The 14,260-nt window shown below is 41.0% G+C and overlaps 1 protein-coding gene across 6 annotated transcripts in view; it reads left to right on the top strand.

Moving 5' to 3' along the window:
• The window catches only part of SH3BP2 (SH3 domain binding protein 2), a 93,190-nt gene that overhangs the window by 43,725 nt on the left and 35,205 nt on the right, over positions 1-14,260 (top strand). For 4 of the 6 annotated variants that reach the window (XM_073342707.2, XM_073342703.2, XM_073342705.2 and 1 more), the window contains exon 2: positions 10,357-10,414. The exons of the other annotated variants lie outside the window; for them this stretch is intronic. The gene's annotated coding sequence lies outside the window, so the exon portion shown is untranslated. The remainder of the gene's footprint in view (positions 1-10,356; positions 10,415-14,260) is intronic. 6 annotated transcript variants of the gene reach the window in all.

The raw sequence follows: 14,260 nt of genomic DNA, 5'->3' as shown, positions 1-14,260 counted from the left end.
TTCCTAACATACTTTCAGAAAACTCATTATTGTCTAACGCTGCTGGCAGTACATTTCTACTTGTGTCCTTTTGCTTCCTTTGCCAGTTTTCTACAATTACTAGTTTCTGATTTACATTCATTATTCTCAAGTTCCCCTTTCTTTTATTTCTTATATTTTTTTAAGAGACAAGATTTTACTGGACCAGCTTCTGTTGGTGGAAGGTACAAGCTTTCAGACTTCAAGGCTTACACTACAGTTTAAGTCGACATAAATTGTCACTTGCGGGTGTGAATCCGAGCAACATAACTTATGCTGACTTAAGTGCTAGTGTAGACAACGCTATATGGGCAGGAGAGCTCTGTGTAGAACGACTACACAGAGAGCTTACATTAGTGCAGCTGCACCATAAGCTCTCTAGTGCAGTGGTTCTTAACCTTTTCTGACTACTGTATCCCTTTCAGGAGTCTGAAGCCTGAGCCCTGGGGCTCAAGTCCAAGCCGCTGCTGCCTAGGACTGAAGCATGTAACTTAGCTTTGTGGGAGGGGGGGGCCCTGTGGCGTGGGGCCCCGGGCAATTGCCCTGCTTGTCATCTCCTAACACTGGCCTTGCACTTGTGACCCCCCCAACCCATCCTGCGACACCCTCCCTCCCGCGGGGTCGTGACCCCCAGATTGAGAGAGACAGATCTAGATGAACTGATGTACCTCCTGGAAGACCTCTCTGTACCTCTGGTCGAAAACCTCTGTAGCCATAAGCCACAGAGTTTTTCTGATCTGGGGAAAGAAATCAGAGTGAGTTAAGTACAAGTAAGGAAAGATAGTTAAGAATAAAGCATAAGGTGGTAGGAGGTCACTTAAGATAGTGTGGGCAAAAAGGGTTAGATTGTTATGCAAAAGGGGTTTGAAGTGGGCCATTAATGGTTAGCAAGCAGAGGTGGTGTGTGTTTCAGAATGTTGCAATGGGTCATGAAACCAGTGTCCCATTTAAATCCAGGGTTTTTAGTGTCTAGCAGTGTTATCAATTCAAATTCCTAGGCTCACCTTTTGAAGGTGTTGTGCAGGTTTCCTTTGCGAACAACACTGCAAACATATTTTTTTTAAAAAATTGTGTGCTTTCACTTCTTTTCTAAGTCAGCTAGGCTTTTCTTAATCAGTGTGGCCTTTTTTCTCAATTGTGTGATTGCCACCTTTTTAGGCAGCTAGTAAAATGTTCTTAAGTTTCCAATTAGCATGCACATTATTCTCTTTAAATTTTTTCCCAACTGATTTGACTCATAATTGTATTCAGCTTTGTGAAATTGACCATTTTAAAGCACCAAGTATATAATTAAGACAAACCTCTGCTGTGCGATTTAGTGATTGGCCTTATAATAATGCATAGAGGCAGCCTTAACTCTAAACATCCTTACATTGGGGTGATTAATCATTCTCCATCTTCATGTTGTGTTAACATAAGATTTTGCATTTAATTTCCTTGTTTCTCTTTTTTCTTTTGCTTTAAAGAGAATCAAAATAACAAAGAGGAACATTTGGAAAAATATTTCACTGAGTACATTTGACTCTATTTTTATGTTTGATTTTCAACCAGCTGAAGGAGCCTTTGCCCTGGCGGGGTGGGAAATCTTTTTCTTCTGCCCTGAAATTCTCCTCCGGGTCCGCTGGTAGATGCAGCACTCCTTGCAGCAGCTTAGAGATTCTGCAGCAGATCTGAATAAATTAAAAAGTGTATGTTTGTTCATTTTCATATTTAATTTAACAATTAGTAGGTTTTTTATTTAATTGGATAGTAAATTGGTTGATTTTTACTCTTCCTCCATCCCAGAACTCTAGTGTGCTCCAGAATTTTGTACTTAAAACTCCCAACTGCTTGTAGAAGTTTTGCAGAGAAGGGGAAGAGAGAGAGAAAGGAGCTAAAAGTTTTGGCAGAGGAGACATTTGGGACTTTTGGCTCCTTGGAAGGCATGGGGGGCAGTTTGGAAATTGGGAACCAAGCAGGTGGTTGAGATTTTGGCACAGAAAAGGGAATGAGTCTCCTTTTTACCTCCCATTTGTGCAACAGCACAGAGTTGATTTTAAACGTGTGAAAGAGGCTTCGAACTCTTATTTTTTCCATTCCAGCAACTCTTGATAGCAATCAGTTGCCCAGTGCCCTACTGCTCCTGCACCCAACAGTGGTAGGTTAGTATATTGATTTGGCTGGATGTGTTTGTGCTAAAACAATGATCAATGAGAGAGTTAAAAATATATATAAAGATAACTTTGCCATTAGGATTCTGAGTTAATTATTCATTTATATGAATGGGGGCAGTTTGCCTTTCTCAGAGCTATTGTTTTAGGCTGGCTGCAAACTCAGGAAGACAACTATGTATTAGTTAATATTTATTTTGTTATATAGAAGATTTTCTGCACAACTAAAAGTGCTAGCAACATAAGTGTAAAGTGAATGCTTGGATTCTGGAGCACAACTTCTGTAGCAAGAAGTCGGTTTGGCAGATCATAGACTCATAGAATATCAGGGTTGGAAGGGACCTCAGGAGGTCATCTAGTCCAACCCCCTGCTCGAAGCAGGACCAATCCCCAATTTTTGCCGCAGATCCCAAATGGCCCCCTCAAGGATCGAGCTACATAACATTGCAAATTTTAAACTTGATTAGTATCGGAGTGCTTGAACATAATGAGTGTTTATGGTTTGTGAGATTCTTCTAAAACATCTAAGAAGCTTAGATTATAATTCTTTCCTCTTATTTAAAGGTTAATGTGGAAAAATAACTTGAAAACTAAAATGTCTAGATAGGTTGCATTTAAATGTGAGGGAAGAAAGGAGGAAGGGAGTTGGAAACTGATTAGACAAAACTGAGATATTTTTAGTCTAGCAAAGTCTGCCTCCTCAGACCAAAAAATAGAGTAGCAGAGAGTGGTTTGGCATGAACCTTTGTTTCCCCTAACCTATTTTTAACTTCAGTTACTATACCAACAGAAACTAATCATCATCCTGGAAACAAATTAATCTTTTAATAACAAATGTTTGCATATTTTCCTTTCAAAACTATTTCTACTATCCCTTTTAAAATCAACCCTTTCCCACTCGTGACTGTTTAAATAGGCAGGATACGTCATAAATTCCCAGACTTTTGCTGAAATTTGTTACAAAATCATTAGGGGACAAATCTGCTCGTGGGTCGAGACATATAACTCTTCTTAACTTCAGTGTGAGCTGCTTACATGCATCTGAGGGCAGACGTTGGCCTTAAGAAATTACTTTATAACTTTGCAAAAAGAAAAGGAGTACTTGTGGCTGTAGCTCACGAAAGCTCATGCTCAAATAAATTGGTTAGTCTCTAAGGTGCCACAAGTACTCCTTTTCTTTTTGCGAATACAGACTAACACGGCTGTTACTTTATATCTTTGCAGCTAACCCTGCAGTGTGGCTCCTCTGAGGAAAATTTGGAAGGGTTAATCATTATTCTTGTGACAGTGCTGCTAGAAACTGAAAGAATTATTAACTTGACACATTGCTTAACAAATATATCTGTTAAACATTTGAGAAGTAATCCAGTCTTTTTGGACTGGGAGGAGTGTGTACAACCTGTTACTTCTCCATTGCTCTCCTGGTCACAGATTTGGTCTGTGTTACAGCGATAAGGGCTTGAGACCACCTCAGATAATTGCAGCTTTATAGCACCTTTCATCCCCAAACACTTGGGTATGTCTTCATTGCAGTTAGCCCAGGGTCTTACTGGGTGTTGTCCCTAACCCACCTGCCATCCACACACAAACCTCTCACCCGAGTTTGGTAGTGCTTTCAACTGGGGCTAACTCCCTTGACTTCAGGTTATTCACAGAAGTTCGAGTGGTGCTTTCATTTGGGCCGGTACCCTGTCCACTTTGCAGTGAGGATGCAGGCTAAAGTACTCAGTGCCATCCCACAATTCCCTCTACGTGCCCAGATGGATAGATGAGTTCTCCCACAATTCACTGGGAAAGAATTGTAACGTGGCTCAGCTTATTGCAGCACAAAGAACCTTGGGATATACCCCCAGAAGCCCACGCAGTGCCGGTGAGGACAAGTGACTCGGCATGGCAAGGTGGCTGCTTTCGCCCAGGTGCCAATTACCCAGACTACTCTTCAGTCAAGACATATTCTATGAAGACTGTCCCTCATTTGGAAACTTGGCTGACCGGAGTTAGGTACTTGGGTCTGCATATAGGCAAACAAGTAAGTGACCTGGTTTGCAGAGGTGCTGAGCACCTGCAACTCCTAAGTGACTAATTAATCAACCAGACGTGAACATTTTTGAGCTCCTGTAATTCAGAAGTCACTGACTCACTCTCTAGTAAAGTCTCAGATAGGAATGTTTTCAAAGCATTGCAGACAGTTCTAGCAATGCAATTTTCTGGGTGGAATGGGATTTAGTCATCTAAATCAGCGGTTCTCAACCAGGGGTGAGCGTACCCCTGAGGTATGCAGAGGTCTTCCAGGGGTACATCAACTCATCTAGGTATTTGCCTAGTTTTACAACAGGCCACATAAAAAGCACTAGTGAAGTCAGTACAAACTAAAATTTAATGCAGACAAAATGAGAAAGTAAGCAATTTTTCAGTAATAGTGTGCTGTGACACTTCTATATTTTTGTCTGATTTTGTAAGCAAGAAGTTTTTAAGTGAGGTGAAACTTGGGTTACACAAGACAAATCAGGCTCCTGAAAGGGGTATAATATTCTGGAAAGGTTGACACCCACTGATCTAAACCTCTGCCTCATTCTTTGAGAATATGCTCCCTATGGCAGGCTGTTAAAGGGGCGGGTACACCAGCTGTTGTGGGAAGCAGCAAACCTTTTCCAACCCCTGCTGCTGCAGATGTGGAAACTGGTCTTTGACAGGCTGTCCATCCCTAAATAATGTCTGACTGGGGACTTGTGTTGGGGATATAAGGAGAGCTTAGAGAATTCTTCTCCCCCTCGCGCCTCCTCCACATGTTACAGATGCTACAAAATTGTTTGAAATGGGCAGCAAACTAAAAGTTAAGGAAGTGTTAGACCTTTGAGAAACAGAAGCAGATTATCTAGATGAGGAGATGTAGCAACTAGTATAAGTAGCTATTTTATTTTAATGTTTGTGAAAGATGCTGGATTGTGTACCCTGGAACCATACTCTGGAGAGGTCAGAGAGAAGAGTTTGCTCTTATGGGCTGCTCCATTGGTACTGCCAGCTAGGGAGGTCCTAGTGGGGAGCCAGCTATGGTCACTCAATTAGGGTGAACTGCAAAGAATGTGTCAAAGAATCACCATAAAGCTGATGGATAGTCCAATACTTAGATTTACCACACCAGCACAAAACAGCTTCTTTATTACCTTACTGGTTACTCAGAAGTCCAAACAACACCGTTTCCTTAAAGTGATCCAGCCTCAGGCCTCCATCCAGGTACCCACGTCAAATATGATGAAGATTTCTGTAAATCTTATTTCTTCATTTAAAAGAAAATGTTTACCAATCTCAAAGGATCGGACAGATTACCTCCCAGGCTAATCAGTGTTTCAGATCCTACCCAAATACACGCTACAGCCAATTCTTATTAACTAAACTAAAATTTATTAAAACACAGAAGAGAGAGAGCATGGTTAAAAGATCAGTATACATAGAGACGTAAGTTCAATTCATTGAGATGCAGATTCATAGCAGAGCTGGTGAGCTTTGTAGCTGCAAAGAGTTCTCTCAGAAATAGTTCACAGATTATAGTCCAATGTCCAATATCACCTTCAGGGCGTACCAGCACAACTGGGACCTCAATCTTGCGACTCAAACTTCCCCTGATGAAGCTTAAGCAGATCTGAGATGACAGAATCAGGATCCAAGGATCTTTTATATAATTTCATGTCTTTTGACAAGTTGGGATTTCTTCGGGGAACAAAAGGTAATTGGGATGACTTTGAAGGAAGTACTTAGCTATACGAATTAACATAAGGCCATTTGCTTGTTCCTCCACCATTCACAGTACATTTCAAAGAGAGATGAATACCGAGATATCCCGTGTTTACAATTAATTTAAATGCTAGGCTGTTCTTTTGGCCTCTGAATTATCAGAATACAGCACAGACAGGGACTGTTGATTACATTGTTGACCCTACTCATACAGATGTAAATACACAAAAACACAAACATCATCTCCCCACGTATCTTTTGAGGGTTATTTATTTTGCCGGATGTTTAACCCTTTCTAGCCATGCGTCACAGCTAGCAATTAGTGCTAGTATGCTCTGCTAATTATTTGCTTTACATTTTGTGTGTGTGTTGTAGGTGTTTGTTGGGAACTGGACTGAAAATCCAGTCTCACTTCATGTAGTCCAGAGTCTGTCTAGCTGTAGAAAGTACAAGGGAGTTAGATAAATTTTTGATTTGTGGGTTTTGGAGGGAATCCTTTTGATACATCTGATAAGTAAACCACAGGACAGATGTAGCTGATACTCTCTGATACTCAGATACACAGGACAGATGTAGCTGATACTATCTGATACTCTCCAGTAGCTATAACTGCCCTTTTTTCAAATATCTATTGGAAGCCTTAGTGGAAATCTCTTAGCTTGAAATCTGTTTCTTCAGAGAACATCTTCGTGATGTGGAAAATCCTTTTCCAGAACAAAGCTTCAAGTAAATCAGCTGCATGCCCACAGGGACAGGAACTCTCACCACTGCCCTCAGGCCACTGCTAAATGGTACAGCTGCTCTGCAGGTGCGCTTGCTCACTAAGCTTTATCCCTAACCCTTCTGTGGGAGAAAATTGGGCCGTTAACTGGTGGATGTATGAACCTGCCCAGCTTCAACCGCCCTGCGCACTGAGGTGCAGGTAGCTTCCTGTGCTATTCTCTGACAAGTAAGGGATCTGCACCGCTTGTGTGGGCAGCTCCCCAGCACAATGAGAGTGCATCAGTTCTTGTCTCCTCTCCTAAAATAGAAAAGGAGTACTTGTGGCACCTTAGAGACTAACCAATTTATTTGAGCATAAGCTTTCGTGAGCTACAGCTCACTTCATCGGATGCTGTAGCTCACGAAAGTTTATGCTCAAATAAATTTGTTAGTCTCTGCGGAATCTCCTAAATAGCCTCTTCATTCCCTGATCAGCCTAGTAGCTCTTTTCTGCACTTGTTCCGATTTGAATTCATCTTTCTTGAATTTCCATGAGCAGAACTGAACACAGTATTCCAAATGAAGTCTTACCACTTCCTTGTACAATGGCATTAATACTTCTCAATCTGTCCTAGCAATGTACATTTGCTTTTTTCACAGCCTCCTTATGTTGGTAGTTCATGGTCATCCTGTGATTGACCCCCACTTCCAGGTCTGTCTCCTCTTCTGTCACTTCCAGCTGAGGAGCTCCCAGCTTGTAGCAGAAATTGTTATTAGACCCTACGTGCATGACTTTGTACTATTGAGTTTTATCCCATTTCTGTCACTCCCAGTCTTCAAGATCATCCAGATCTTCCTGTTTAATATTCTGATCCTTGTCCGTATTGGTGATGCCTTCCAACTTGTACATCTGCAACAAGCCTGGATTTTAAAAAAAATGAAAATAATATATAATTCCCCAATTCGCTGTCAGATTTTAGTTCTAAAGTAGGTCAGATTAGGGCATGAACTACTTGACAGCAACTGTTTTAAGGTCAGTGTTGTATTACTTTTCTTATTTTTTATTATAATATTTACCCTGTCCCTTCCAACTTCAGACTTAACTTTATCCCATCCAAATAAACTAAAACAGTTGCAATTATTAGCCTCGCTCATGTGAGATGGCTGTTTCCAAGGGAACTCTAATACACATTTGTGTTTTATTGATGTAAGTGACTTTTCTAAACAAATTCTGCTTTCATGTTCCCAGGCAGCCCACCAACTTCACAGGCATTGGCACAGGCTATAAGTGAGAATAGAATCTGGCCCTACTAAATTCTTAAAAGCTTCTGGTAAACTTAGTAGAGATCTTTCTCTCCACCCACACTTCTCTCTTTCTCATGTAATCCTTGGGGCACAATAAATGTACAATAAATGTCATGATTTACACTCCTTTCTGTTCTAATGAACCTTTGCATCAACTAAAGGGTTGTATTAGAATCCACTGTAAATAATTTTAGAGTATTGTCATGATCCATGAAGAATTATTTGCAAGATTAACAAAAGCAAGAAAAAGCAGGAATTACTTTGTAACTCCTGCAGTCTGCATGTCAACTGCCCATGCCCCTAGTTCGCTGGGGTGAACCAAGGCAGCTATAGAGCAGAGACAAAAGGGAACCATGATTGAGAGATGAAAAGGAAGAGTAATGAATTCATTTGGTTGCTTTCCAGTGTAACATTCTGAAAGTGGAAAGAAAAATGTCACTTCAGAGGGATGAGTTTTTACTGATTTTTTTCATTATATTGTGAAATCAAAACAAGTTATCTGGACTTGAAGTAAGTAGATTTCCCCTCCCCCCGCACGCCCCCCGTGAAAATAAGTGTTCAGGAGTGTGTGTGTGTGTGTGTGTGTGTGTAAAATATGTCTGTGTACACACACACCCATAAGAATCCATGGAGTTAATACCCAAATTAGTTAGGGAAGAGACATGTGGAAGATATGGGGCTGATCTTAATTGAATCCCTCTTTCTCTTTTGCTTGCATGTGAATAGAAATCATTCTTGTCCTCAAGGTTAGAATGCACTGGCAGCTGCTCACACCCAGCCCAAATCTGGTCCGTAGTCTGGTCATGGCTTCCAAAAACAAGTATCTGCACAAGACGAGCGATATCTGAGTATTTAAAATCATAACTCCAATTGTGTGCTTTTTTTTTTTTACACACCATGCTCTTGGTACTATGACAATTATAATTATGTACAAATTCAATCAGAAATACTGTGGTCAGATTTCATAAAGCTTTAAATTCATGTAAATATTTTTTCTGTTAAATGTAATCAAATGTGTGCTGTGGTATTGTACATGGAATGTCTATCCTATCTGGAGAGGGGCCTGCATTAATCCTGAATTTTTTTTAAATACATCTTTAGCTTCAAAGGAACAGGTCTGTGTTGTGCTAATACTCGCACTCGGAGCACAGTACTGTTCACGAGAGGATTTTAACACCCCCCCCCCAAAAAAAGAGCCCCACTTCCCACCTAGGACTTCCTAACTCTAAAATAAGCTGCAGTGTCATTGAAAGATCTCCCCTGATTGATCCCTTAGTATTCAAGCAATGGTAAATGCATTTTTATAAATCATACAGTAAAGCAAACTAGTTTCACAAAAATATAACTGTTTGCAGAGTTATTTTAAATCAGAGGGGAAAATAGTAGCTTCCTCACCTGCAAAAATCCATTTATTGCTGTCCCGTATAGTGGAATCCCTTTCAACCAAGTATTTCATCTGAAGGTGAATAAAAACCCAGTATCCCAAACTTAAGCAAAGAAACACATGAGGAGGTAGAGGCTGCCAGGCTCTGCTGTTGACATTCTTAAGCACAGTCTGCTGGTAACTCTTCTGTCTCTCCTCTTAAACACCCAGCAGCACCGTATCCCTATGGAACATAGTAGTGCTCTGTCTTTAAACCTAACTTTAACTCTGACTTTTCCAGATACTTTTGTGTCCACCATGCCCCCTCCTCTTCCCATCCTCCAAGAAGTAGTATAGTAATTATTTGCTTTGATGCATTGGCTAGAAGCCTTAGTCATGGACCAGGACCCAGATTTGCTAAAGCACTGTACTAACATGCAACAAAAAGACAGTTTCTGCCCCCAAAAGCTTATAGTGTAAGTATTGTGGTATATTATTTATAACCAGATTACTACAGTACCAGGCTCCTTCCTAGATTAAGATTAGCCCATTCTGTAAAGTCTTTTTTGGTGGTTTGAGTGGCAGTGTGGTCCAGTGGTTTGGTACGTGGCTGGATGATCAGGAAACCTGGGTTTTGTTTCTGGCTCTGGCACTGGCACTGACCTGCTTTGTGGGAAAAGCACTTCCCCTCTGTGCATCAGTTTCCTCTCCCACCCTTTATCCTGTCTGTTTAGATTAGAAACTCTTTGTAACTGGTAGTCCCTTCCCTAATGTGGCTGCACATTGCCTAGCCCAGTTGGGGCCTCGTCTAGGCAGTACTGTAATATAGAAAATAACACGCAGAAGTAGATACTGGGTTTATTTTTAAGTCACCTGTTCCTAGTTAAAGTTTCCAAATCCGAAGTCTAATCTCTATACTGTAGCTTTGCTGCATCTCTGTTCGGAGAGCAGCACTGTCTAATGCTGTGCAGCAGTAAATTTACAATGGAAGATGATCTTTGTTATTTTTTTGTCTTTAAATTGTATCACACACTATTTTTTTTTGTAAGCAGAATTTAAAAAAATGTCTTTCATTTTCTCTCTCAGGGTCTGACAGAAGTTGAGCTTCCTCCTTGGTGCTGGGTGCAGCAATCTGCCTGCAGAGGTAAAACTTGATATATAAAGTAGTACCAGTATCCACCAGGAGAGGGGCTAATTTCCACCTCCTGTATATCAGAGACAGGATCATATGCTTCCTAGTGGGGACGGGGGAAGGAGAGAGTGGCTCACTAGGTTTATTTAGCATCTAGTTAAATACAGTAACTCCTCACTTAAGATTGTAGTTATGTTCCTGAAAAAGTGACTTTATGCGAAACAACGTTAAGCAAATCCAATTTCCCCATAAGAATTAATGTAAATAGGAGGGGGTTAGGTTCCAGGAAAATTTTTTTCACTAGACAAAAGACATTATATACATATATAGTATAAGTTTTAAACAATTTTAAACTAACAGTTTAATATTGTACACAGCAATGAATGATTGTAAAGCTTGGTTGAGGTGGTGGGGTAAGAGGGTGGGATATTTCCCCAGGAATGCCTTGCTGCTAAATGATGAACTAGCACTTGGCTGAGCCCGCAAGGGTTAATACACTGTTGTTAATGTTGCCTCACACTCTACAAGGCAGCATGGACTGAGGCAGGAAGGAGGAAACACAATAGATGCAGGGCAGTAGCTGCAAACAGTTCCCTACAAAAACAACATGGTGAGCCCACGCTATCCAGCTGGAGCACAACACTCCCTCCTCTTGACAGCACATGCACGGCTGCACAGGTGCTGACTTTCCAAAGTGCTGTGGGTGGGGGTTGCGTGCATGAGTGAGAGAGAGAGATGTGAATTGCCCCTTTAAGTACACTGACCCGCACTTCAAGTACGTTGCCCTTTTAAACAGATCAGCCAGTTCAGACAGGAAGTGACAGCTTCCAGCAAGCTCCCTCCTTTCTGTCCCTGAGCCCTGTCCCCCTCCTCCGCTTTGTGGAGACGGGGTATGGAGCAGGGGGACATCCTGACATCAGCACCCCTCTCCCCCCTCCCCCAGCAAGCAGGAAGCTCCCGGGAGCGACTCCAAGGCAGAGGGCGGGTCAGGAGCTGCACGGCAGTGGGGGGAGGGACAGCTGAACTGCGGCTGTGCAGCTGCCGAGCCACAGACCTTACAGGGAATTTAGGGGAGTAGATGCGGGGGGGCTACCGCCACCCCCCTGCCCCTTTCTAATCCCCATAAGGAGGGGCTGTTCTTCCACAGAATCCTGCAAGCAGTGGACAAAGCAGGCAGCTACCAAACAATGTTATATGGGAGCATTGTGCAACTTTAAACAAGCTTGTTCCCTAATAGATCAGCAACGTAACAACAAAACAACATTAACCAGGACAACATTAAGTGAGGAGAAAGAACAGGAGTACTTGTGGCACCTTAGAGACTAACAAATTTATTTGAGCATAAGATTTCGTGAGCTATAAGTCACTTCATCACGAAAGCTTATGCTCAAATAGATTTGTTAGTCTCTAAGGTGCCACAAGTACTCCTTTTCTTTTTGCGGATACAGACTAACGCGGCTGTTACTCTGAAACCTGTTAAGTGAGGAGTTACTGTCTTTGTTTGGAACAATAACAGTATTTATAAACTTTCTCATTGCAGCTGTTTGCTGGTAGATATTTGAAAAGATGTTACTGATGGGCTTTCTTTTTTTTTAAATGTCATACTCTAGGGATCTTCTTTTAAATGATTTTTATTCAGTGTCTTTTCTACTCAGTTATTTTTTATGTTTTTGAAAGAACAATAGACAAAACTGCAACATCCCAGATTTCCTTAAAATGGAAACTAATGAAACCCTGTTCCCATGTCCTGCATGTTCTCCTGATCAGGCCCAGGGCTACTGCTGCATGTGTTTTGCTTGAAGTTTGTACTAGAGAGATTTTCAATGAGGGATGTGTGCACATGCTTCCTGCTTCCAAAATGCCTTAGCATCAGGAACAGCCAGAAAACAGTAAACACAAAAGTAAGCATGGATCCCACAGTGTTTCAGTTTCTTTGCAATTTTTGCTGCACTCTGATAATCTGCAAATTCCAAGATTTCCTTAAATATACCAAACCAAAAAAAAAAATCTTTCCATTAGGAAATAGAAAAAATAGGTTCCAACAGTAACTCTACCTCACTGCACACTTGTATTAACTGGGGTTCCTTTTTTTCCTGGTTAAATAAATTTTATGACCAGCAGTAGGTCCTAAAATATGTGGGATGTGGAGTGTAGCTGAGCTATTGTTGATTTTAGAGCCATCATTTCTGCATTTTCTGAATCTTTGTGTAAAATTCGCATGACATTAATGTAGGTTTGCTGTGGGAGTTATGATAGGTGTTTTTTTTTTTTAATGTATTAAGTAAAATAGGCAATAAAAGCCAGGTAAGTTCTCTGTTTTATTGATAGAATGGGCAGACTAGAGTCTCAATGATAAGAAAGGAGTTTCAGCTGCTTGCTACTCAGTTGTCCATAAGCAACAAGGCAAGCTAGAATTTTTGCATGTGTTGCAGACTTATACAAATAAAAGTATTAGCTAAAATATCACTCTCTAAGCAAAAACCAGTATAACTGTTCTTTCTGCTCACTCAGCTCTGTATCTGTTGCTTTTAAACTTTGGAACTCCTGAAGTAATAATGGATCTTTAAAGCCCATTTATTTTCAAATTTTCAGTTCAGATCTCTCAAACTGTTCTGCAAAAACAACAAGGAGTCTGGTGGCACCTTAAAAACTAACAGATTTATTTGGGCATAAGCTTTCGTGGGTAAAAAAAACCCCACTTCCCCACAAAAGTTTATGCCCAAATAAATGTTAGTTTTTAAGGTGCCACCGGACTCCTCGTTCTTTGTGGATACAGACTAACATGGCTACCCCTCTCAAACTGTTCTGTTTATTAAAGCTGACAGCTTAATTGTATGGTCTGAGCACAGTTCATAGATGAGATCATCTGTGTTACCCACAACCTATAATTGTAAACAGTTCATCGCAAACTAGCCTACTAGTTGAAATGCTTCAGTGATAGCATGTTACAGTCGGAGCTGAGAACTCTAGCCAAAAACTTCCCCCTGTGTTTGAGGAAACTCCCATTGCAGCCATCTGCAGTGCACTCACTGTCTGTGGGCTATGGAGAAATAGGGCATTGGTGGCTGCAAGGTGCAACGTCATTCACCTACATGATTTTAAATGTCTTTATTTGCTAGATGTGTGTGTCACCCTAAAATCACTTCATAATGATTTCAACTAGCCCTTTAATTAACAGCCATGTTTATAAGGAGGTACGTATAACAGAGAAGTAGTTACAGGGGGTGAAAGCTTGAACTAGGGTCAGACACCTGTGAATGGGAACAGATGGAAATCTTGATTAGCTAAGGGGACCTCAAGATTCCAAAGAAATTATGATTTAAGATGAGGGGCTAAAATGTTTGGGGTAAGAACTTCTTTGCCTTAGAATTAAGGGTCTCAAGTTAAAGAACTTTTTGCCAGTGAATTAAAGATAAGCCTCTCTTAGGTTAAGGAATGTTCCTAACTGTATATAATTCTACATGACAGGTTTCAGAGTAGCAGCCGTGTTAGTCTGTATCCTCAAAAAGAACAGGAGTACTTGTGGCACCTTAGAGACTAACAAATCTATTTGAGCACAAGCTTTCATGGGCTGAAGGTGCCACAAGTACTCTAATTCTACATAGTGACTCTTGTCTCTTATTCTCCAATTGGTTACTTGGGCTTTATAACGGGGCACTGAGAGACACTGGTTGCTCACTGTGCTCCCTAACATGATGAAGAGAGAAACTCAACAGCAGATGTATGTCGCAGGATTATTTTTTCTGAAAGCAGTGTTGGAATATAGATAAGGTTTTCCTGGGGTCTTAGAAACAAATATAGTACACTGAGGATTTGGGGGAGGGAGGGCATCAAGCTTTCTGAAGTCTACTTTTTTAA

The sequence above is a fragment of the Lepidochelys kempii genome, chromosome 4 (assembly GCF_965140285.1).
Source record: "Lepidochelys kempii isolate rLepKem1 chromosome 4, rLepKem1.hap1, whole genome shotgun sequence".
In the NCBI taxonomy this organism is placed as follows: Eukaryota; Metazoa; Chordata; order Testudines; family Cheloniidae; genus Lepidochelys; species Lepidochelys kempii.
The sequence above is the reverse complement of the archived record's forward strand: the minus strand, read 5'-3'. Positions and strand labels throughout refer to the sequence as shown.